We start from the raw sequence: 24423 nt of genomic DNA, 5'->3' as shown, positions 1-24423 counted from the left end.
TAAAAGGATCTCAAGGCACCCCAGGGTGCTGTAAGACCTAGATTGAAAATTACTTGTTCATATAATGCAAATAATTGTCATCCAGAAGGAATGAAGTGGTGCTGATCTTTCTCCTTTTTTCCCCTTCTCAAAAGCTATCAGGGAGTACCTAGTACTGTAGGAAAACAACTACAGGGTCTGGAAAATGGTAATGGTAGCTTCTTACATTAGGTTTGGGGAACAAAACCGTAACAAAAATAGAGGTAAAAGTGGCAAAAGGTTTTTCAGGATCTTCTAATATTATATTAAATGAAAGCTCTGATCCTTGGCAAGGCAAAATACAGGTGTGGCTGCCTCACTTCAGAAATGACAACTCGGCTTGCAGGTTAGTAAAAATAAACCCACACAAACTCATAAGTCTGCTGTTTCTTGGGTGTGTAGTTATTGAATAAGTAAATATCCTTAATAACCTTTCATATTCTGTTTCTGTGTCCTGATAAATTCTATTTCCTCCCCCACCCTGTTCGCACCACTGCTCAGCAGATAGTGCTTAGGGATAGTTAAAGCACAATTAACCCTTAAATGGAACATGAAATATGAACACAGACAACTCAGTGTCCTAAAATCAAAGTCTAACTTTATTAGTACAACAAGTATTATCTTAGCAGTTTCTATATTCAGAGAAAAACACTTAGTACAATGATCCATCCTTTCCCAGATGTTACTTTGCTTCAGAGAAAAGACAGCCACTTAAGTTCATGAAGCAAAGGATGCATCATTGGCTGGGAAAATCCAGACAGCTGTTGAAAGCTGCATTCAAGACATAGATGATGATGATGACGACACACATAACTTTCTTGCTTCCCCCTTTTATGCTTTTCTTTAACTTGACTCCGTGCTATTGGATTGGTCTCTCTGCAGTCACCATATTGTTCATATTTTATCCTGTCAGCATATTCCTTTGTTCAACAGCCCCATTATGAGCACACTTCTTAATTTGGCCTTTTTCCAGTGTTTTACTTTAAGCATTGTCCATTGATCTCCTTTATCGCCTTTCATTAACATATCCAATTGTTTCATCCCTCTGATTCAGCTGATTAGTGCCAAGTTCTGTTAATTTGAGCTAGTAACAAAACTATTATTATGTTGTGTTAGAAAAAATTCCCACAGTGTAGAAAAAGGAAAGAAACATCATGAGAGCAAACTCAAGGCCATAAGCTGCTTGAAAGAAACAAGGCCAGCTGATCTTGCAAACACCAGCAAAATGAAAAGTTCAGATAATAATGAGGCTATAGAGAACTTTAGCCTGAGTATAAAGAAAACTTTAAACAATGCTATAATTCACCACTCTATAAACAGATGCAACTTTAAAGCATAAAATATTAAAAGCTACCCTAACACCCCCTGCACTCTTTTTTTTTTTTTTTAAGTCTCAGCACCAGAGCTATTAAGTCTTCTGTGAGTAGGGACCTACCAAATTCATGGCCCTAGCGGCCAATTACTCAGCTGTAACATGGTCAGGGTCCCTGATTGCATGGTTGGGGCCACTATTTTGAAGGCAGAGCAAAGCACCTCCCCTAACCCCCATGCTTCTGAGTGGTGCTGCAAGTCCCACCCCTTTTGGTGGGCTTTTTCCTGTTCCCCACCTCCCTGGGTACTTTTGGCAGCCTTTCCCCTGTTCCCACCCTCCCCTTCTGGAGATGGATGGAAACTTTTCCTGCCTCTCCCCCCTCCCATTTCCCTGCTTCAGGAGATGGGCAGTATGCCATTTTTTTTCTTTGCTCTCTTTTCCCTCCCCCACTCTTCTAGGAGACCACTTTTGGCCAGCTCTTTCAACATAGCTTGTTCTCTGTGCTTGATCACGGTGACCTGGCTATTTCACAGGAGACTGCCAATTACACAATGTGTGTGAAATCTGTGAAATTGTGTATTTAATAGGCCCTTATCTATGAGTAACTATCTATTATCAACACCCTCTGTCTCATCTCCTAGCCCTTACATGTTGTTTAAAACTAATACATTAAACTCTCTGGTAACCGGCACCTTACAAGCTGGCATGCTCTGTTAACCGGCATGCTGGCTTGTAAGGAAAAATGCTACCATGGCACTTCCAGTTTCTCCAAGCCCCCATGGCCCGGGGCAAAGCAGCCTGCACTGCCGAGCCCCCATGGCCCGGGGGTATAACAGGCTGCGTGGGCTGTGCAGGGCCCGCTTCCCTGTTCCATGGGGCCTGCAGGACCCGCAGGAGGGGTGGCAATGCTGCGGGAGGGGCGGGAAGAACGGAAGGATGTGGCGGGAGAAGTGGCAGCAGGGGCCACTCAATTAACCGGCATATTTTGTTATCCAGCATCCCCCATTCCTGGGGGATGCTGGATAACAGAGCTTTTAACTGTGATAGTATAATAGTAATGATGATCATAAAAAACATAATATTCAGAACTCAGTAACACACATGCTTACAAGTACAATAATATCCAGTATAAACAATAGTATCCAGAATAAAACAGTGTTGATTTATCCCCCTCCCCCTCTAATTTACTAACTTGTTGAGGAAAAAACATATTTAGTCGTTACTCATAATTCCCCACAACTTTTTGACCTAAAGACACCTTTATGAACTGTACCTTAATTCAACTTCCTTCTCTGCTTTAGAACTTAAAAAAAATATTAGAACATGCGAGTACTGTCAGAACCAAATTTGATAACAGTGCTGGTTAACACAGGGTTAAGTACTGACATGCGCAGACAAGCTGTGGAAAATCCCCAGAGGGCTGACAAGCATGCCCAGCACGTGCCCCCTGTACGACCCCAGGCTTGTCAATCATGGCTCTGCCATGAAGTAACCTGACTTGTTACCATGCTCATGCCCAGTCTTGCTCCAAGCATGACATAATTTGACTAGAAATTTCCACAGAAAAAGTTACCTGATTGGCTGTTTAATATAAAAGGCTTGCAAGTTTCCGCCCACAGCAGAGACCAGACCTGACCTGAGAGCGGAGACTGCTACTGCAGAGACTGCCTCTCAGGAGAGCCTCTTAGGCCTACAGCCCTGGTTTGCTTCAGAGCTCTGCTGGTCTCCCCGCCACTGTGGCCTCATGGCATACTTCTGCTTTAACTGATGCTTGTCTTTGTATCGATCACCTGTTATTGACCATCGTTCCGGCATCGACTACGACACCAGTTCTCCACGTTCCAGTTCATCATCTCCATCACTGTTATTGACTTCGGCCTCGTTCATCATTCTCGTTATTGTTCTTACTTCTGTAACCAAGTGACCTGCCTATGCTACTTCTCCATCTGGTAGCATAAGTAACCAATAAAATTTTATCCTGTTTTGAAACCGCATGTGTCCCGAACTGCTCTGACTCCTCACCACTAATCCCGCCTGATCCGATCTGTACCCCGGCCCACCGTGACCTTGGGGCCCGTCCCCGACAAGTACTAGCATTGATATTGCTAATATAATGTATAAGGAAAATAAAAATGGAAGAAGCATGCAATCCTAGCTACTACAGTGAGGAAAAGTAATCTAAAGCCACATATGAAGTAACTTCGTCTTCTATTTCAAATTGGTACAAGGGCACAGCTATGAACTATGTTCTGTGCCCATGCAGAGCATTCAAGAGTATTAGGTTCCTTCTTGTACACAGCAAACTAGCTGTATTACTGGTTATAATGCAAATAACTGTTGTGTAATAATGCAATTGTTGCAGGACCATGTCCCATTTACAGGTGTCAAGCTGGCCAGCCTGCAGGCAGCTGAGCTAGCATCACGTGCTCAGAAGAGGGACTGCAGATTGCGCCGGCCCCTGAAAGCTCCAGAGATAGGAGGAGTTCGCCAGTTGTGTCTGGGGGGAAAGTAAAAAAAAAGGAGGCACCAGGTTTGCCTCCGAAAGTCTTTCCCAAGCTCAAAAGAGACCCAGTGTGATGTCAGCAGCACCGGCTGCCGGGCTGCACAGGCATTCAGACCTTAGCGGGTAAAAACTCACAGCATCTGACTGCTTACTTACCTACATCATCAGAGCCAAAGACTTGCCCTGGGGAGGGAGCTCTTGTAAGCCAGAGGACACTGTGAATGACTGGACACCTGGGAGAGAGGATGCAGGTATCAGCGAGGGAACAGCTGCAAAGTGACTGAGAGTATGGACCTAATGGCAACCCAACCCGTGCAAAACCTCACCAGCAGGTACACCAAGGGCAGACAGGACAGGACCTGAGCAGCCGGAGGGTCATCATGAGATTCACTGACGGAAGAACCCACCTGGGTGCCTACAGATTCAGGCTACCACGTTTAGGTGGTTCTGGGCAAAAAATTCCCCAGCAAGCAAGCATCAGGACCCCAAGGGTTGCGGGGGCAAAAAAAAAAAAAAGGCCATTAGGACGTGGCCAGCTGCCAAACAATGCAGAACAATTGTCCCCGCAGGTCCAATCTACAATGTGGGGTCATGTGAGGGTCAAACAAGTTGCATCACACATGATACAGAGCACTGAGGAAATGTATCCAGTACTGTGAGTGTCGTTGCCCTGCTCACCTGCACCACCTACAAGATTTCAGTTTGAGTCTAGTTAAGCTATCAGTTTGCCAGTCAGGCATGCCACAACCTCGTTCCTGCCCAGAACCAAAGTGGGAGCAGACAGTGCCTGTGATACCATTAAAACTGACCCAGACCACCCAAGTGGAAAGGGGTGAGATGTAGGGGAGGAGGAGCCATACAAAAGAAGTACCAGTTAAGATGCCCAGGGTCACAGAAGAACACTGGATAACACCTTCTGGTAGAAACTCAGGTAACATCAAGTTGTAGCAGGAGAGTTAACCCTGGTGCAGCACACCCAAGTGCAAATGTGGGCTGGCCACCCTAATACCGTAAAATAGCCTCCCCTGTGCAAGTAGGCAGAAAGCGGCCAGGTAGTGGTCAGAGCCTTAATTCCTTCTCCCCAGTATGCTTGCCATTACAGAGGGGACTGTCATCATGTATTATATATTTGTCCCAGTGGCAGTGTGGGGTTTGTAGAAAAGCTACTTCCTAGACCTACAAATATCAGGCTAGCTGTTCAACAGCTGAGCAGCACCTATATACAGTAAAAGTATACTGGACTAAACTTGGATAGGAGAGAGATGTCTGCCCTTACAAAGTGCTTTACATCTCTCAGTAGTTTTAAGGAATAGGCAGGAAGTTTTGGATTTGACAAGTGAGTTGTTTCCCTTTTTTGATGAGAAACTATTGTACCAAATGATAAATTACATTAGCTAGCTCAATTTATGGTAGCTGTCAGGCGTGTTCAACCTACAGCTTGCAGGCTAGATCCAGTATCATGACATCCCATCTGTGGGGTTCCCCAGGGGTCCAAAAATTTGGTAGCGGGGAAGTGGTGGCAAATTTCTAGATCCATGAGGAGTCCTGCAGGCCAGACAGTATGACCCTGTATGCCAGACTGAGTGTACAGGGGGCTAGATTGAGCCCCTGCACTGCCCTGGCTGTCCCCCATGCACCAGGGTTGGAACCTGGTACCCCATGTCACCCTCCATTTTAATGCACCAGGATTGGCCATGGGGATCTGTGCCACCCCCACCTGGCCACACGCACTGGGATCAACCTTGTGCTGCACTAACCAGTCTGTGCCACCCACTAGTATGTGTTAACCTGGTAAAAATAGCTTTGAACAAAGCTGTATGGACAGACATCTACCAGGACTGGTTTAAGCATAGGTGATCCTGGACTGCAGTGAAAGGGATAAACTAGATGACCTTTCAAGGTTCCTTCTAGCAATTTTTCGTACAATGGTATGTTTCTGTGATTATATACAGCAATCCCAGCAGAGTTGAGGCCTTTTTAGTCTTAAAGCTGGAGCACGTTCTTAGACATAGTGTAAAAGAGGGAACATAATCCTGTTTGATCCCCTGCATGGGTAAATAACACGGTTCAGAGTTATGCCCTTAAATATAAATTTATCATATTTGAACCTGAAACTGCTTGCCCTTCTAGCCAACATACAGGGACATTTGTGCTGAAGGGCTTGCTCACCACTGTCTGGATACAGCAACCAACCCTGCAACCCAAAGAGGAAGATATACAGGAAAACCTGAAGGTGGAACAGGAAGTACTGTCCACTGTAAGTTCAGTCAGCACTGAAAACAAACTCTGATAAATAACAGTCAGTTCTTTTTCCATGAATATCACAGCTGTATTTAAGTAGACTGCTGTACCAAGATCTGTGCAGAAATAGCAAATGTGTAGAAATAGCAAACTTCTACATCAGCGAAGTCTGACACTGATTAGAAAAAATGTCCAAGTCCTTGCTTCAGACAACTATTCTGGGAATGATGGGTTAGTCACTCTCACTATCCTAAAATGCACCAATAAAAATGTGGTCTATTAAATTTGTATGGGAACATGTTACAAAGTCAAGCCATATAGGCAAGTATTTCTTTCAGTCGGTATCAATGCACTCCCTTGCAGTGTAATGATGCACTCACTCACTGTAGGTGGACTTCATGTGGCCTGTTAATTCATAGTTCAAAGTGAATAGAGGAACAAGAATTCTCCATTTTGATTGCTCAGTAGGAAGGAAAGCTACAGTTAATATATACAGATTGTATTTGAAATGCACTAGAGCTACAAAACCACAAAACAATAACTTTACAATCAAATTAATTTTGTAGCAGATGCCATTTCAAAGGCTATCACTCCATCATTTAATTTAATCCATGTTCTCTTCATTCTACTCTTACCTCTTCCATTTATAACTACCTTACTTATTCCAGTTTATACATATGATAGCAATACTGAAACTAGCTATAACTTTATCTGTATGCTATTCACATCTTGAGATCTGAATTTTAAATATAGACTTCTAAATCAGTTAGAAGTCCATATTAAAAAGTTAGAAAATTCACTAGATTCCAGTGAATTTTCATTTTACTGTAGTTCAAGTCATCATGTTCTAGAAATGCAATTACAGGCTTAACAATTAGCATTATCTTTGTTGCCAGGCCAGTACTATGATTAATTTGGCTGCTGCCAAGCTCTTCAAACCAGCATAGTAAAACAAACATATTTTACAACTTCTCATGGCCTTTTTTTTTTCCTTTTATGGATAGTGTTCTGAGTTTTTTGCTTTGACCATCAACTTGTATTTTTTGTCTGATTTGAATACAAAATAAACGTAGGGTAAAACATAAAATATACAGTGTTACAGTGCATTGGTTATAGGGAATTGTCTTTTATTGAAATGGAGTCCGACACTGCACAATCCATAAATAAAATTTTGTTGATATCAACATTGCCACAGAGCACTTGCAAACTTAAGGCCAACTTATATTAATACATTGAGAATCAAATTTGTTTTTACATGAGTAAAAGAAAGAGTTGTTTACCTTGCACTGAGATATTTGCATCTAAATAATGTTTGCATGTAGCCTGCCAAAATAACTGTGACCATGTTGTATATACCCAGCATAGCAGTATATTCGATCTGAGCCAAAAGGCCAAGAAAATAAATATATTGTACAATCATGTAAAAAAAAATTACCGAGTCACATTTCATAATTTAAGTTATGAAACTCATGTAACAAAGCTAGCCATAATCAAACAGGTTGAAATGTATGTTGCAATGTATGAAAACTAAGCAGTAGTGCCTGTAATAGGTTGCTAGACCACTGCATGAGGTATAAATAAGATTAAGATCTCAAGAGAGATAGAAGGGCAAGAATAAAAACTGGAGCTATAAAAGAAGAGATGATTGAAAAATATCAGTATAAAGGATTTTCTTCTGTTAATTGCAAATATTCTGTTTTTCCTGCCATTTGTTCTTTTGGCAATTTTTTACTGCATCTTGTGCAGGGAATTGCACGTGTACACACACCCGACATCCCCAGGTTAGAGTCTGTTTTCAGTTACACTAGGACAAATCTGAAATGATAACATTGACTTAATTTGAATTACCTGTGGTTTATGTGGAGTTTTTCTATGAATGTATCCATGTGACCCCCTACAAACATAAACTAAGTAGAAAGAAGTGTTCTTCTATCAGCATAGCTGTGCCTAGAACAAGGACTTTGCAGAATTTTGTACTGTAAATCTATTTCAGATCTACATTTTGCTAGTATGGCTATGTTAATGAGAGGCATACAAAACAAATCAAAACTCCTAGCTGATATAACTATGCTATGCTAGCAAACGTTCTGGTGCAGTGATGATCTTTAGTTGTTTTAGTTTCTGTTGTTCCTGAAGGAGGCCAAACAAACTTCTGTTAGCATATACTGCTTCGTCATTAAGAGCTCTGTTGACCTAGTTAAGCTTGTACAGCATAGCAGCACTGGCTCTTTCAAGTGTAGAATAACATGAGTCTCTTTGCTCACAGCTTCAGCATCACTAACTTTAATCTTTTTGCTTCTTAAAAAGGAATGGCTACTAAATACACTTTGAATTCATTTGACCAAATGGCAGTCATTTAAAATATGCAAACTTGCTCTTACTGAATGGGAGCATAATGTAATAATTCTTTAGTATCTGTGGTAACATTAGTATTACTATTTATCTGAGGCAAACACCTCAAATCCACCTACAAAAATGAAATCCACTTCACACTGGTAATTAAATGAATGTCTTGCATTATTGGTTAGCTCAAGAAACAAACCAGTGCTTTTTAGATTCAGCTAAGTGAATTCAGGCTAAATGAATTCAGTCTTGAACAACACGTCCATTTGAGCCACATGGAACTTGACATGGAAAGTGGTATTGTGCAACACTTCCCACATTGCCAACATTAAGGAATTTCTGAATTACACAAAAAGAAGGAGAACTTTCTTTTCCGTTTCTTTTTTGTCAAGAGCATGAATGTTTGTTGACAGTTCTGGTTTGGGAAGAGATATGCTATGCTGAATTGGGGGATAAAGTGTGCGCACCCATTCCCCTTACAATCAAATTCTCAAAGTTGCATAAAGTCTAGACGTAAGGGACCATAAATATTCCTGTAAAGATTACAATATTCATTAGCCTGACTGAAATAAACTATTGAAGGTAAATATCCAAAATATCTTATATCTTGTTTATTAGTGTTACCAACATTTTTACAAAATGTCATCTTTTTCCAAAATTACGCTTTGAAAAAAACATTAATAACTCTTTCATAGGTCCCCCAGAGAAGTGCTTGCTTGGGACCCCCAGCTTGACCCCTGTCGCCTCCCAGGGTGAGTCTCCACAAGTACACCTGTGCATTTCCCTGGGGACAAATAGCAGTGGCACAGCTGTGCCACTGCTACTTGTCCCCGGGAAAAGCCCCTGCATGGGTGCTCTGGTGGGTAGCAAATTGCCCCATATGCCATAGGGGAGGCTGGGGCCAGCACCTCAGCTGGCCCCAGAAACCTTGCCTGGAGTCCTGGGGGTCTCCTGGGGCTACAGCAGCTGTCTGTCCAGGTGCACAGAGCCTGGCTGGCAGCCGGAGCATGGCTCTGGCTGGCCAAGCTCTGGTTTTGGGCAGCACACACTGCAGTCACGTGCAGTGTCCCACCTTCTTTTGGTGATTTTTTTTTTTTAGCTATCGTGATTTCCTGGTATCTAATTTTGGCTCTGTGCTGCAAATATGTAGTTTGGAGAACCTTTTGACGTGAGCAGTATATGTTTTGCAGTGCCTCAAAAGCCTTTGAGGCACCTCAGAGTGCATGTTCCCACTTGTCTGGACACACCCCCGGAGATCAACCTTTTGATTCAGCTTCTGGAGACTGTTTTCCCCTCTTTAAGTGAAAGGAGCTCACAAAGTCACATGCAGCCAAAAAGAAAGCTCTTGTTAAACAACAACCTTCATTGGTCAATTGCAATACAGCCCCTGAGTCACAGTGGCTAAGCTAACTCCCCCAGTCAACAGGCAAAACCAGCCCAGCTGTTCTCTCTTCCAAGCCTCTCGAGCTCTCCTCCTCCTCAGGCGTCTTTCTTTTTCTCTCCACCCTTCTATTTGGGCATCAGTATTTTTCAAGGTCTCTGCTTTCAAATCTCTTCCTACCACCAGAGGCAGGTCTTCATATGCATGTTGGCCAATTGATCTCTTGGTGGTCTATTCTCCAATAATAGAGCACTCCTGCAGGTTCTCACAGGCAGCCCTCCTGACAGTTAACCCCTTCTTCCCTGTGTACAAGCTAGTCAGGGAAGCTGAGGCATTCAACAATACTATAACGAGAACCCATTTAAACCAAAAAGTTACAACAAAACCTGTTCCAATAAACATTTTCAGAATAACATCATCCATACCTTCACCCATGGTGAAAGAGCACACAGAGAATTTTAGAAGGAAGTACAAGGATGGATTTAAACCATTCTAATATTCCCGAAAACTTGGTTAGGCTATGTGCAAAGCCAGTTCTCTGGCAGAAATCAGAGCACCCTAATGGGTCCTTTAATTTAAGACAAAAACCAAACATCCACTGATTTAAAATAGAATTGGGCCCTATGGCAGGGTGCACCTCCAGGGGTGGTCATGGTGCTCACTGGTGGCTGTGAGGCACCAGTCTGCCTACTCCTGCTACTGGCCTGACTGGGTAGTGTGGGGATTTGCCTTTTTCTCTCTCCCTCACTCCCCCTACCTTGGGTTGGGGCTTCAACCCTATTGGGTTCCAGCCCTCCTGACTTTAGTTAGGGCCTCTGGCCCCTCTAGGCTTCAACCCCCTCTCAGGCCCCTCTGCATGGCAGAGGCTGCCACCTCCCTCCCTCTCTGAAACTCTCACAAAAATAGGGGAAAAAAACACAATGGAAGAGTTCATGGGGTGCTGAGCACTCCTGGCACCCCCATCCACCAGGTATTACTATCACCTGAGCAAAGGAAAAAAAAGAAAACAGACCCTTGTTGGGTTAACATAAATTACCACAGCACACTACATGCCCCCACTTCACTGGGCTCCTCCTGGGCCCATCTAGATGATCCTTAGGGCCCCTCTGAGGTTTAAACAGTCCTCTGCATGCATTCACTTTGCCTCTCCCAGGGTCCTTCCCGAGTCAACACAAAAGAAAAGTTCAGTCCTCAGCACCCCTTGGGCTCTCACTTGCTCTAACAGCAGAGGCTTCTCCTGAGCGGTGGCTCTTCCTGCAGGGCTTGCCCTGGCCCTTGTGTCTCAGAGTAGCTCTATCCTGCTCTGCTACTGGGGCAATTTCTTTCTGGCTTTGCTAATCTCCCATCTTTTTTTTTCCTGCTGCTGTTTTCTGCAGCCAGCTAGCTGCAAGCTAAATATTACGCACAAAAAAGAAAAGAAAAGAAAAGAAAAAGGGAGACAGGGAGAAGGCACACTTAGCTCCAAGCCAGCCATGCCTCTTCAAGCTCCTGCCCTTACCTGCAGCAGGCAACTCGCTCCTCCTGCTCTACTGGGCATTTCTTCTGACTGCTGGTGTCTCTGCCCCTCTGGCAGAGTTGTCAGTGCTTCCCTTTCTGCAGGCAGCCATCCTCCCTCAGGCTAGTCCTAGCCCTAAGGAGACCCTGCTGCTTTTTCTCATCTCTCTGTAGGACGGCTATGGTTCCCTTTTACAGGCCCTTAGTGAAGACTGTGGAGGCAGCAAACTCATCTTTTGGGAGATAGATGGCCTTGAAGGAGCAGTCTAAAAATATTCTTAAGAATCCAGTCCCTGAGCACGGGTGGGGATCACTAAGGGAAGAAGAAGGTAAATGTAGAAGGAGGCCATATGGTAGAATGCAGTGTACATATATTGGTAAAACAGATTAAAATGAGTAGATTTTAAGGCATTTGAAGGGTTGTGGGGGGCTTTCAGGAGAATCAAGTTCATAGAGCAGATTATACATTCTCCAAAATGTACATGTTTCTGGGAATAGTAAAAATAATAGAACTAACAATCATAATCATATAAGAGGATTTAGTAATTAAATTATGCTAAAAGACAAACTAAATTAAGTTGCCAAGGCAATCAACTACATACCACTACATAAACGAATAGAAGAATTAAAAAACGAACATATTTAATAAATTACACAAATACTATAAAATAAGATGTTTCTATGTTATACAAGAAAACATTTTAAAGTACACAGCACAGCACTGTTACACACTCATGATGCTAAAGGATCACGAAAGCATAATCAACCCAGTGTGACACGGAATACGCCAAACACCATCCAATGCAACTAAAATCTAACTTGATGTAGAAACTATTAATGCATTTAATGTAGTAATAGAGACAGAAAAACACGTAGTTCAATGGTCTCACCCAATCCCAAATGTTACTCTATTTCACAGAAAAATTGGCCAATCAGTTCCTGAAAGCAGAGGGTGGTCATCTGCGAGTAATGGCTCTTTTTCAGTCCAGTTGTTGTTGGACAATGACACACACCCAACTTCCTTGTTGCCTCCCTTCTATGCTTTTTCTTTAACTTCCATAGATTTCATAGACATTAGGGCTGGAAGGGACCTCGGAAGATCTTCGAATCCAGCCCCCTGCCCTGGGGGCAGGAAGTCAGCTGGGGTCAAAGGATCCCAGCAAGATAAACATCCAAATGTCTCTTAGAGGAGTCCAGAGTAGGTGCTTGCACCACCTCTGGAGGCAATCTGTTCCAGGGCTTTGGGGCTCAGACAGTAAATAAGTTCTTCCTTATGTCCAGCCTGAAATGGTCTTGGAGGAATTTGTGATTGTTTGACCTTCTCCATCCCTTGGGGCCCCCTGGTGAACAGACGCTCCCCCAGGTCCTGATGCACACCCCTTATATACTTCTAGGCAGCCACCAGGTCCCCCCAGGCCTGCGCTTTTCTAGGCTGAAAAGTCCTATGGCTCTCAGCCTCTCATCATAAGGCCTGTTCTCCTGCCCTCTGATCACGTGCACGGCTCTCCTCTGGTCTCTCTCAAGCTTCTCCACATCCTTTAAATTGTGGAGCCCAGAATTGGATGCAGTACTCACCAAAGTCAAGTACAGTGGGAGGATGACATTCTGGGATTTGCTTGAGAAGTATCTATGGATGCAAGCCAGAGTTTTGCTCGCTTTACCAGCTGAGACATTGCATTGGTGGCTCATATTCATCTTGTGGTCAATCATGGCCCCCAAGTCCCTTTCGGTCGTGGTACTAGCAAGCATAGCACCACCAAGCCTATAAGCATGCTGCGTTTCCCCCCTTTCCCCCGCAAGGTGGAGTACCTTGCATTTTTCAGTGTTGAACGCCATCAGGTTTTCGTCCACACATTTTTTGAGCCTGTCTAGGTCGGCCTAGATCACCATCTAGGATCATTGCTTGTTTCTGCCTACATGGTGAATGTCTTCTTGATTCTGAATTTTATTTTTAGAGGCCTTGCAGTGAACGTGCTGAAAGCGACCCTTGGGCAAATATTCTGAGAGCTCGAAACCTAGAGGCTTTTGGAAGGGGATTGGCACTACATGTCACAGCAGTGGTGTGGAAAATTTCCCAAAGACGACCCAGGAAAGGAATCTGTTGGGTAAAAGATCCGAGCCCAAATTTGGGAGTAGTGACAGGTTTGGGTAGGAGGGGTCCAAGACGGCAACTCACCCAATCAAAACTGTAACCTACAGTCCCAATTTGGAGGTAACCTCACTTGCAGAACACCAAAGGAAGAATCGCAAGTGTATGCCTGATCAGACTGATCATGTGAACCACCCTCTCCGTGAACAAGAACTCCCGCTCATGCTGAAGCCTAGGAGCACCCAAGTAGGACTGAAGGAAGGGAACTTGTTCCCATTACTGCTGAGACCAACCCTAAAACCGTAACTAAAGAATGAAAGTATATCTGGGGATTTGGTTTCTAGGAATCCTAGGATTGTAAGTATACCATGAGAAATAATAGTATTAATTCCAATTTAACCTTTACTTGTAATTGTAGTTGTTTTTGTAATACTAATTCTTATAGCATTGTTTGGGAATGATTTCTTAAAGCTAAGCATTGTTATATGTGTAGCAAGGAATTTTAAAATAAAATTGTGTTGTATGAATTAAGTGTGCAATCATTGTGAAATTGTGCAATCAACCAAATACGCCCTCAGCCAGGCGCATCAAATGAATCAGTAAATTGTGTGGGATCTTTCTCTATTTCACAACCCACTAGAGACAATACCAATGTCTACATCATTAATAAAGATGTTAAAGAGTATATGCCCAAGGATGCCCCACTGGTCACGGTGCACAATGATTTACTTTGGTCTATTAGCACTCTCTGGGTCTGACCTTGGAGCCAATTTCCCAGCCATTGGACTGTGATGTAACTGAGGCCACAGTTGGACAATTTTTCCATGAGGAGATCATGGGACACCAGATTGAAGGCTTTTTTCAAAATCAAGATATATGATATCAATCTCTTCTCCCTTTTCCAGGTGATATGCCACTTGGTTATAGAAGGAAATGAGATTGGTCAGGCAAGACCTACCTGCAACAAATCCATGCTGGCTGTCCCTCAGGATGTTGCCATCAGCCAGCTTGTCAAGAATGGTCTCTTTGATATTTTTTTTCAAGATCTTCCCTGGGATAGAGGTCAGGCCGATAGGCCTGTAGTTCCCCGGATCTACTTTCCTCCCTTTCTTGAAGATAAGCACCACATTCTCCTTTTTCCAAATTTTCAGGCACATCACTTGAGCACCAAAAGTTCTCAAAGATCTGTGCCAGTGGCTGAGATGTGATGCCTGCCAGCTCCTTAAGTACCCTGGGGTGTAAATTGTCAGGGCCAGCTGACTTGAAGGTGTCCAGCCTCTCAAAGCTTCACATGATCTACATTCATCTAGGGTAACAATTCTCCTTCATCCTGGCTGCCCCATACCATATTGAGCAGGGCCCTCCCTTGGGGCTGGTGAAAAGCTGATGCAAAATACCCATTAAGCAGGTTGGCTTTTTCCTGGGTGTCATCTGTCAGTTGTCCCATTTGGTTTAGTAGGGGTCCAGTGTTACCGTTGCTTTTCCTCTGGCTCCTCGCATATTTAAAAAATAACTTTTTATTGTCTTTGATATGTGTAGCCAATTGGAGTTCAGTCACAGCCTTGGCTTTCCTGGTTCGCTCCCTACAGATCCAGCTCAGTGCAGAATACTTCTCTTTTGAGGTGATTCCAATCTTCCATCCTTTATAGGTCTTTCTTTTTAGATGCAGGAGGTCCACATTTTTCCTGCAGAGCCAAGGGGGCTGCTGTGCCCTTTTGCTACCTTTCCTTTGAGATGGGATAGACATTGCTTGTGCTTTTAGAATTGCTCCCTTAAGGAGCAACCACTCATCCTGAACTCCCCTCCCCTTCTGGTCACGGTTGCTTAGGACCTCGCCAGCAAGCCTCCTGAGCTTGTCAAACTCAGGTTTCCTAAAGTTGAGTACTTCTGCTTTGCTGACTGACTTGCCAGCTTTACAGTGGATAGTGAATGTGATGAGCTCCCTTCGATCATTAGGTTGTTGACTAGATCATCCTGCATTACTGGGTTGAGCACTGCTTTGCCTCTTGTTGGTCAACTCCTTGAGTCAGATAGAGCTCAACATGCACGTGAGGAAGCTTTGCAACTATTTGAATTTGGCCAAGTACTCTTCCCATGAGATGTCTGGGTAGCTGAAGTCTGCCATGAGAACCATGCTCCCAGAGCATGCAGCCTCAGCCAGTTCCTTGGAGAATTCCTGGTCGAGCTTTTGATCCCGATTAGGAGGTGTGTAGTAGACTCCTACCATTGTGTCCGTGCCATGTTCACCATAGATTTTAACCCAGAGAGCCTCCAGTCGTCCACCCTGGATACCAATGTCGGTTTGCAGGGATGTGTAGCTTTCCTTGACATAGAAAGCTACTCCCTTGACCCTTTTGTCTACACAATCTCTCCTGTACAAGGTCTATACCTGTGGCCTAGTCATAGGTGGAATCCCACCAGGTCTCCATTATCCCTATGAGATTGTAGTCATTCTTGTTTAGCAGGAGGACCAGTTCCTCCTATTTATTCCCCAAGTTTCTGGAATTGGTGTACAGGCATGTAATGGTCCTATTGGATGCCCTAGTCCTCCCTACACATTGTTCTGGGGTTGGGGTAGGGGTGGGTTCCCTTGAGTGCCTTAGCATGCTGGATTTGCAAAAGTTGCCCAGTGGGCTTGCTGTGGTGATAGTCTCCCCATCCCCCAGCAGGCTTAGTTTAAAGCCCAGTCAAGCAGGTCAGCCATTCTGGCTGAGAAGAGCCTCCTTCTACAATGAGGTGGAGGCCATCTCTTCCCAGCAGACCACAGCCTCTCTCACCAAAGAACAGACTGTGATCACAGAAGCTGAAGCCTTCATGATGATACCAGCACTGCAGTCTTTGGTTACCTTGGTCCTCCTTTCCCTCCTCAGCCCATACCGCAAAACTGGGAGGATCAAGGAAAAAAACACCTACGCCCCCAACCCCCTAAGTCCTGCTCCCTTTACTCTGACTCTTCATTTCCAGGTAACGTTGATTGTTTTCCCTGTGATCATCATATTGTTCTTGTTTTTATCCTGTCAGCATGTTCCTTTGTTCCAACAAAACCATCACATGCACACATCTTAATTTAGTCTTTTACCAATATCTTAATTTGGGCATGCCCCGACTCCTAATTTCGCCTGTCCAACAACTCCAGAAATTCCAAGGGCTCTGCAGTTGGGCACTGTCCAATTGATTCCTTCTTATCACCTTCCATTAACATATCCTATCATGTCATCTCTCTGATTTAGTCAGTTAGTGCCAAGTTCAGTTAATCTAAGCTAATAATGAGGCCTACATTTCACATACCGTGTTGATAACGTAAGCTCCCTGTGAAAGCAAGCTTAAGACTAGCGGATAATGCAGACATAAGCAAAATGAAAAAAGAAAAGTTCAAGTAATAATGAAGCTATACAAATCTTAAGCAATGGCTAAATAAGGCTGAATATAAAAGAGAAGTTTAAATACTACTATAATTGACCACTCAAGTAGGTGCAACTAAAGCTAAATGTGATAAGCTACCCTAACAGAATGACTTCTGTTCCATAGTTTCATAGTTTCTAGGGTCAGAAGGGACCTGAGTAGATCATCTAGTCCGACCCCCCACCATGGCAGGAAATAATACTGGGGTCAAACGACCCCAGCAAGGTGTTCATCCAACCCTCTCTTAAAAACCCCCAGGGTAGGAGCCAGCACCACTTCTCTTGGAAGTTGGTTCCAGATCCTAGCTGCCCTGACCATGAAGTAGCACTTCCTGACATCTAGCCTAAACCTGCCCTCTGCCAGCTTGTGACTGTTATTCCTGGTCACTCCTGGCAGTGCACAGGGGAATAGTGATTCCCCCAATGCCTGCTGATCCCACCTGACTAGTTTATAACAGGCCACCAGATCCCCCCTCAGCCTTCTCTTTTGGAGGCTGAACAGGTTCAAGTCCCATAGCCTCTCTTCATATAGCCTGCCCTGCTGTCCCCTGATCATGCGAGTGGCCCTCCTCTGGACCCTCTCCATGCTGTCCACATCCCTCTTGAAGTGTGGCACCCAGAACTGGACGCAGTACTCCAGCTGCGGCCTGACCAGTGCTGCATAGAGGGGGAGGATCACCTCTTTGGACCTGCTTGAGATGCATCTGTGGATGCATGACAAGGTATGGTTGGCCTTCCTGACTGCCTCCCCACACTGCCAGCCCATGTTCATCTCGGAGTCAATTATGACTCCAAGATCCTTTTCCGCCTCCGTGCTGACAAGAGGGGAGTTCCCCAACCGGTAGGTATGGTGTCAGTTGTTCCTCCCCAGGTGCATCACCTTGCACTTGTCTGTGTTGAATCCCATCCTATTCACATCAGCCCAGCCTTGTAGCCTGTCTAGGTCTGACTGAAGCCTGATGCTTCCTTCTAGTGTGCCAACATCCCCCCACATCTTAGTGTCATCAGCAAATTTGAACAGGGTGTTTAAGCACTATCAGCCTTATATTATTCAAAGGTCTGAAAAAATAATTCAAGATAAAAACTGAGGCCCGCAAGGAATTCTGCATATGGAAAGGCTTTTGTACCTGAATTCATGAGCCCAAATTTTCTACTGGCATAACTTACCTGAAATAAACAGAGTCATGCTGGTAGGGAAGTTTGGAGCATGAATTATTTTGATGGTGCTCATATACTATTATGACGTAATTTTATAAAAATGTATATAGAGGTATATACTTCTTATAACTGCTAATATTTTGTTGTTGCTATCATAGAACACTGTGAAAAAGTATTGCCTAAATTTCACTCCACCTATTGTGAAATGCATAACAGTATTATTTCCTGTTCTGGCTATTCCAAGATTGGGAACAAGAATTTCAACAAGATTCCACTTGCAGTTTCCTTCAGATTTTCTATCTGCAAGAGTGTGGGAAAGAGAACAATTTATCCGTTCCCCTTACCAAAGTACTGGAAGCATACAGGTCCAGATTATTAAAGGCTGTGTTGCAACACCTGACTTTAGAGCTATGTGGCTTTCAAAGAGACCTGAGGCATGTCTCTACCAGTATAGCTGTGCTGGCATTACTTTGGGTGTTGTTACACGTGACATTGCACATGCTAAAATTATGGAATGTTATGTGCTATTAAAGTTAAAACATGCTCTGAGCAGTTGCACTTAAGGGTTAATACAATCTCTGACCTGCACAGATTTGACTTGCAGCTAGTGGGTGAGTGAAAAGGACCATAGCTAGGAGCTGCTCTGGGAGGAGTGTAGGAGGGTTAGATCACACCATGCCACCACTGGCTTCCTTGGGGCTATTGCCTCGGTTCTGATTGTCATGGCAGGCAGCACATCCAGTAGGAAATCCTGCTGTCTCCAACACTGTCTGGCTTGTTCACTGGGACGGGGGAGCCCAGGGTCCCATGCAGCCCCCCCTACCAGTATGCGCAGTAGCCCAGGCCCAAAACAGGGCTACGGCTCCCCAGCATTCCACTGCCAAGTCTGCTCTGCCAGGGGAGGGCCCAGCCCCAACATCCCAGAGATGGATAGGAGCAAGCCCTTGGGACCAGCCGCACAACACAAGCCACCTGTTGCAGGCATGGGGGCAGTGGAATTCCTCAGCTCTCCCACCATGACAATCTAGCAGCTGCAGCTGCAGGTCTGTGCTAGTAGGGGAAGCCAGAGTGTGGACCACCAGGAAGCAGGTTAGGATGGCAGGAGCACGGAGGTTGCTTTTCCACCTTCTGACAGTTCCACGCTCTGGATTCCCCTAAGAACAGAGACTATAGCCACTGGGTGTGGGTTTACTGCAATAGAAGCATCAATTCACTGGGAATGGGAGAAACATATTCCCTGCTCCAGCCCCCTTCCTGGTGGCTCCATGATTCATATGAGTCCAGGCTCCCCAATGAGCATGATGCTTCAGCTGCTGGGATGGGGCTCGGCATGGCAAAAGCACAGAACATGCTTCTCCCCTTCCTGGTGGCTCTATGCTCCCAAACTGCACCAACCCCCGTTTTAAAAGCTGCAGCTCCTCACTTAGAGGGGAAGCTATACTCACTTGGAGCCACCAGGAGAGGGAGAAGCATGCTCCAACCCCTCCTGGCAGCTTCATACTCCATGTATGTACAGCTTCTACCACGAGCATGGAGTTGCAGATACTGGTGGAGGGAGGGAGGGGGGTTGGAGAGGGGAGCAAGAGTGACACAGCAGGAGCATGCAGTGGCCAACCAACCACATTGCCACTGCCTGCTTATTTGCAGCAGCCTCAGCCTTGGTAAGCCCAGCAACATTTCAATAGCCAACTCCTTGGAAACCACCAGAAGTCCACAACCAATGTCTGATATAATTCCCTTTAGTAATAAAAGTTGAGTCATGCTGTGAGTAAATAGTGAGGGTGAAATACTGACATCATTGAAGTCAATAATAACATTCACATTAGGGCAGGATTTCACCTACGGTCTATTTTGGGAGGTGAGGCAATTGAGGACAGAAGGGAGGAGCTGGAAAGCAACTTCCTACAGGGATCTTGCCTCCTCACTTCAAAGAACAAACCTTGTATCTGTACTCACAGAAAAACTCCCATATTAATGTGCATAATCAACTGGAAGTAAAGAGTAACAAAATTTTTTGCTGTCTCTACACTCATGGAGCATTTATGGTAAGTAACACTTAAGTCTGCAGTACAGAAGGGATCTGTAACAATAATTTTCAGACAGAAAATAGTGTCTGCTCAGAATGATATCCAATATACTGTCACTCCAGCTTCACTTCATTTTCAAGTGAGGATTATGTTAAGCGAGCTGATGCCTCATTTGGTATAATTATATTGTTTTGTGAGACAGACAGATACCTACTGCTACTAATACAACTATGTTAAGAACAAAACGAAAATTAGATTGATTCAAGAAGGATGACTTTGCCTTGTGAGTGCCACTACAAGAACTGCTTTGACGCATACATAGGGACCAACCGAATTCATGGCAGAAGTGAGCTGCGCAGCAGCTCCTTTAATTCTGCAGGTTCCCCTGTGCATCCCTGTCCCTGCTAATTGGTGGACGGGCACCGCTGCTCACTCCTGATCAGCAGGGAGATAAAAACTGCAGTCTTAGATATGGTGCCGTTTTTACCTCCCAGCTGGCCAGCAGCAAGCAGCAGGGCCCTGGGGCCCTTCAACCAATCAGCAGAGGGGGAGGGAGAACGGGGGAACCTGCAAGATTAAAAGAGCTGCCATGCAGCCCACTTTTGCCATGAATTCGGTAGGTCCCTACCCATATCTCTCTTTGCTGGCTGATTTAATTTAAAATTTGTATCAATCACCTAGCAAGAAAAGCAAAATTCAAAATAGAAAAAAAAAAGAAAAAAAAAGAATATGGAATGTGGATAAGGAGCCCATGTATACAAGGGCGAAGGAATTGCTTCCATACCAGGATACCAGGCATTAACCCCCCGCCAAAAACAAAACAACTGAGGAAGAGACAAATGAAAGACTTTAAATGAACTATCCTTCTACTTCATTTCCTGAACATTGTAGTCCTAGAAAAAAAATGCACCTTTTTGTTTTGTAATCGGAATGGCAAACATTGGTGAGAATCTGACAAGCTGCTGTTGACCTGTAGCTTGGAGAGAGTTAAATTGCTATTCAGAATCATCTTGCTAAGACTATGTTAGGTGATTTCTCACTTCACTGTGACATTTTTGGCATGGTTCTCTTTTATCTAATGCCTTACACCTCCTAAAAAATGCACAATGAATTTGAATTTTCTTCTGGATTTTTCTGGGAATATTTGTGGTAACAGCAAGGGGAGTTATGTCCTTCTTGCTTAGTAGCTCTAGCTTTTTATAGAAAAGAACTCAACAAAAATGCAGAAGAGAGCGGGTTTGGAAAGGAAGGGTGCTTTCCACATGATTAACAGACTTTCCGAGGTAAAATGATACTACAGCTAGTCACTAAACCTGTGATCATGCAAGTCCCCAAAAAGGGGAAGTCTCACACGAAATATAATACTCATATACTGGTGAACTGCAAAAGGGTGAAAATTAAAGGGAATAATGCTACACTAACAGCAAGATCTGTTAGTGAGAATTAATACACAAAAGAGAACACCAGCTCTAAAAAAAATTATGCAAGTAACTTTGTACTCTCAACTATTTACCTGAGTAATTCTTCATGTATAAATTGGGAGGGTGGGGTGGTAAATTTTCAGACTTAACTGATTTTTAATGCAAACTTTTCACGGTTTAATCCAATTCAGCTATTTAGACAATTAGTTACACTTGAGGTACGCAATTTCACAATTAGAGCCTCATGTACTCAAATGCACTTGTGAACTTTGGCTGAAATATGCCCTATTTTGCAATGAAGCAAATACCATTACAATACAGCCAATTGAGAGTGGTTATAACATCACATCTCCTGAAAAAATCAAATATATATTACATAAACTAATTATTTCTTATATTAGTACTACTGCAATAGTACTGTGTGCACTTATTTCCAAACATTTAAGTCTTGGCAGGCTGAGCAATAACTCAGTCCTACCTTTTTCCTGGGCTAATCACCCATCACCTTAAAATTCTCATAGCAATTAAAATCTAGTAGTTGGGAACAGACCACTTGCCTCATGAAGTCCACTCTTCTGCTATCACATTATAAAACCCTTTCACAGTCTTACCCAGATCTTTCTTAAACATCTAGTTATTTGCCCTCCTTACTGCTATTGGGAGGCTGCTTCAGGACCTCACTGATCTGATGGTGAAAAACCTTATTTTAATTCCAACCTACACTTTTTCACAGCTAATTGGTACCCATCTGTTCCTATGTCAACATTGTCCTTTAGCTTAAATAATTATTTTTCCTCCCTAGCATTTTTAAACTGGAATTCATTCCACTTTGTAAATTACAGTTAAATTACTGGAATGCTTTTATTTGGGTGGAAAGCCAAAAAATTCCACAATTACACAGCATATCTAAAGTCACTAACTTCAGAAAAGGACATTTTAAGTAGAGATTTTCTGTAAAGTAAACTGTAATTTTCACATTATAATTTCAGTGCTATAATCCATAGACATAACCATTATGATATTATTTAAGAAACTTTCCATATGCATATCTATGGGTCTGTGGGTGGGCACACACATGGAAAGCTATTTTAGCAAATAGCTGGCGACTTGTCTATGCTAGGACCGTTTGGACACATAATTCCCAATAGGTACAAGCACCACTTGGTGCAGATGGTACAGCGGGACTGGTAGCAGGGAGGTGTGCAAAGGAATGTTGAAGTGATGCAATGTAGGATGCCTAGATGACCTTCATTTTCCAGGTACACTTTCGAACTGTTTCGAGCAACTTTAAACCAGTTTAACAGGCTTGTCCATCTGTCTGCTTCAGGTTTAAACTGCATTTATACTGGCCTGTTCTGTGTGTCCATACCTGTTATGGATTATGTAATTTAACAATGGCAGCTGAAATTATCCAAATATTTAGTAATAAAAAAAACCCAAAGTGCTTTCCATTTGGCCTGGATTCTGAAACAACTCATAAACAGTCTTACCTCATGCAAGTTGTTCTTTAAACATAAGGTATTGGATTACCTGGACCTGCTGACAGAGGCTGTCAGCAGACAGCAGTCTGTCAGAACATAGGCAGCTCTGCAGGCTCCAGGCACCTCCTCCTAGCTCCTCCTGAAAAACAGTACCACCTGAGCATAAAGTGCATCCTGGGAAAGCACCAGCAGCCCACAGAAGCCAATGGAAAGACAGCAGCACCACAGAGTGGTAGAAACCTTACTCCACTCAGTACAATGGTTACACTTTGCTATTACAGAGTCTTACTAGGTTCTAAGTTCACTGGTTAGGTTTATGTTAGACGTATTGTTAAAAGCTAGATTGAACAGATTGCTAATAATATAATTCACTGATGCTTTTTAAGAAGACAACAAAATATACTTCCTCAAACATTTATTCTGGAGTACATAGGCTTCATGCTTTACCCTAAAGAAGAGAATAAACCTCTGGGACTCGTTCACATTACTGTTAACAGTAACTTGAATTACGGTTGCATGCATAGCTCTGGGGTGGCAAAAAAGGCTAACCATTTACACAAAACATGCATTTATTCAAACACAGTGTGAGCATTTCTGAACGTGCTACAAAAACAGGGAGTTAGGTGTGTTAGTCTGCAATCAGGAAGAAGGCAGGGCAAGGCAGCACCTTAGAGACTGACTAACTCATTTGGAAGGCAAGAGCTTTGGGAAGTGACAGCTCGTTGCATCAGACACCATGAAACGAAACAGGCCATTGCCTACAAAAGCTCTGACCTCTCAGAAACCACTAGTCTCTAATGTGTCTACATAGGCACTTCAATGTGCATTAGCCCATTTTAATGCTCATTAAAGTATCACTGGAAAACCTACTATTTAGTGAGTGAGTATTAAAATAAGCTAAAAGCAGTCAGGGTGTATGGACAGAGATGATATCTTTTATTACACCACCAAGATTTTTGCAAAAAAAATTTTTAATTGATTCTTTAGTTTCCATAAAATAAGCTAATGCACATTAAGCATCACTTAAAAACCCTTTTTAGTTAATGCACTTAAAGGCAGGCTAATGTACATTTTCCTAGTATTTCACAATGGAGGTACTAGATTCAATTTGCATTAACTAAAAGGGCACTAATGCACTTGTAGACGTGCCTTAAGATGCCATCTGCTGTCTCTTCTGCCTGATTAGCTGTGGCAGGGGTGGCAAATGCACCTGGATCCCGAGGTCTCATCCTGGGCAGGGTCTGCAGGACCAAGAAGCAGCACAGAGCCTAGATGTCGGGATCCACTAAGGGCCACGTACACTGGAGTCCAAGGGCACCAAATCCTGCGACAGGCCAACGTATGCGCGCGGTGTATCTGTGCCACCACTCCAGGTCAGGCAGAACACAACATCCTAACACCACGCGCGTCACAAGGCAACGCGGCGCGTCACCAGAGACGCACGCTGCGCATGCGCGCCTTGCTCCGCAGCATTCTGGCGCAACTCGCCCCACGCCGCCCTGATTGGTGGATCAGCCCTGAAGGCGGGGCCCACGCGAAGGGCAGGTACTGAAA

General features: G+C 43.8%; 1 long non-coding RNA gene across 1 annotated transcript; it reads right to left on the bottom strand.

Moving 5' to 3' along the window:
• Positions 1 to 604: 604 nt before the first annotated feature.
• LOC149868351 (uncharacterized) lies at positions 605 to 24271 on the bottom strand. The gene is made up of 4 exons (XR_016441234.1): positions 24080 to 24271; positions 22919 to 23008; positions 3990 to 4066; positions 605 to 3827 (listed from the first exon to the last, which is right to left on the bottom strand). It is a non-coding gene; the product is annotated as an uncharacterized LOC149868351 (long non-coding RNA).
• Positions 24272 to 24423: the final 152 nt, after the last annotated feature.

The sequence above is a fragment of the Crocodylus siamensis genome, chromosome 3, assembly GCF_052110815.1.
Source record: "Crocodylus siamensis isolate JL-2025a chromosome 3, ASM5211081v1, whole genome shotgun sequence".
Taxonomy (NCBI): domain Eukaryota; kingdom Metazoa; phylum Chordata; order Crocodylia; family Crocodylidae; genus Crocodylus; species Crocodylus siamensis.
The sequence above is the reverse complement of the archived record's forward strand: the minus strand, read 5'-3'. Positions and strand labels throughout refer to the sequence as shown.